Raw genomic sequence first — 1,529 nt, 5'->3', positions numbered from 1 at the left:
TTCTTCTTTTAACAAATTGATTGAGCTATCCTTGTTCTTCTTTTAACAAATTGATGGAGCTACCCCTGTTCTCTTTTAACAAATTGATGAAGTTATCCCTGTTCTTCTTTTAACAAATTGATGTAGTTATCCCTGTTCTTATTTTAACAAATTGATTGAGTTATCCTTTTTCTTCTTTTAACAAATTGATGAAGTTATCCCTGTTCTTCTTTTAACAAATTGATGGAGTTATCCCTGTTCTTATTTTAATATATTGATGGAGTTATCCCTGTTCTTCTTTTAACAAATTGATTGAGTTATCCCTATTCTTCTTTTAACATATAAATGCAGTTATCCCTGTTCTTATTTTAACAAATTGATGGAGTTATCCCTGTTCTTATTTTAACAAATTGATGGAGTTATCCTTTTTCTTCTTTTAACAAATTGATGAAGTTATCCCTGTTCTTCTTTTAACAAATTGATGGAGTTATCCCTGTTTATATTTTAACATATTGATGGAGTTATCCCTGTTCTTCTTTTAACAAATTGATTGAGTTATCCCTATTCTTCTTTTAACAAATTGATGCAGTTATCCCTGTTCTTATTTAAAAAAATTGATGAAGTTATCCCTGTTCTTCTTTTAACAAATTTATTCAGTTATCCCTGTTCTTCTTTTAACAAATTGATGGAGTTATCCCTGTTCTTATTTTAACAAATTGACGGAGTTATCCTTGTTCTTCTTTTAACAAATTGATGGAGCTATCCTTGTTCTTCTTTTAACAATTTGATGGAGTTATCCCTATTCTTCTTATAAAAAATTGAAGGAGTTACGCGCATGATCTCTCTCTGTCTTTTAATTCAACGCGGCATTAGATTATTTTTATATCAATATGTTAAAATTAGCCATTTATTTTCTTCGAATTATTTAAACCTTTTTTAAAACTCGAAATATATTGTTAAAAGAACTTAAGTTGAAGCGTATTAAGCTTTCAGTATGTTTTTTATTCAATTAAAAAAAACATCAGATAAGCCTTGATTGACGGTACAAATGATCATCATATGATTTTTTTTACAGATATCTGCCAAGCTGATGAGAAGGAGAATAACAAATGAGGGGGAACTGTTCCAGGTCACTCTTGTAATTGATCAATTTATTCAGATTCATATCAATTAATTTCCGCTAATCGATCATCTTAGAAGATTTCGTTAATATAAAATCACCAAATCGGTTGCATGGCCAGGTACGTACTAGTACGTAGTTCCATTTAGTACTAGATTTTATCTTTCTATTTTTTCTTTTTATAAAAATGTTATTATAATTAATGTTGAATTTGTACTAAAAATTACTAAAACGTCTAATGACTGATTGAAATATTGTTCAATTAATTATATCTTTGATTATTTGTTTAATTGATTGATTTATTAATTTACTAATTTATTTATTGATTAATTAATTAATTGATTGATTAATTGATTGATTGAATAATTGATTGTAATAGGAGATGCAGATGCTGAAGGTGGATCCTGAAAAATCCAACGAGCACTGCATA

Source organism: Eurytemora carolleeae, unplaced genomic scaffold (genome assembly GCF_000591075.1).
Source record: "Eurytemora carolleeae unplaced genomic scaffold, Eaff_2.0 scaffold767, whole genome shotgun sequence".
Taxonomy (NCBI): Eukaryota; Metazoa; Arthropoda; class Copepoda; order Calanoida; family Temoridae; genus Eurytemora; species Eurytemora carolleeae.
The sequence above is the reverse complement of the archived record's forward strand: the minus strand, read 5'-3'. Positions refer to the sequence as shown.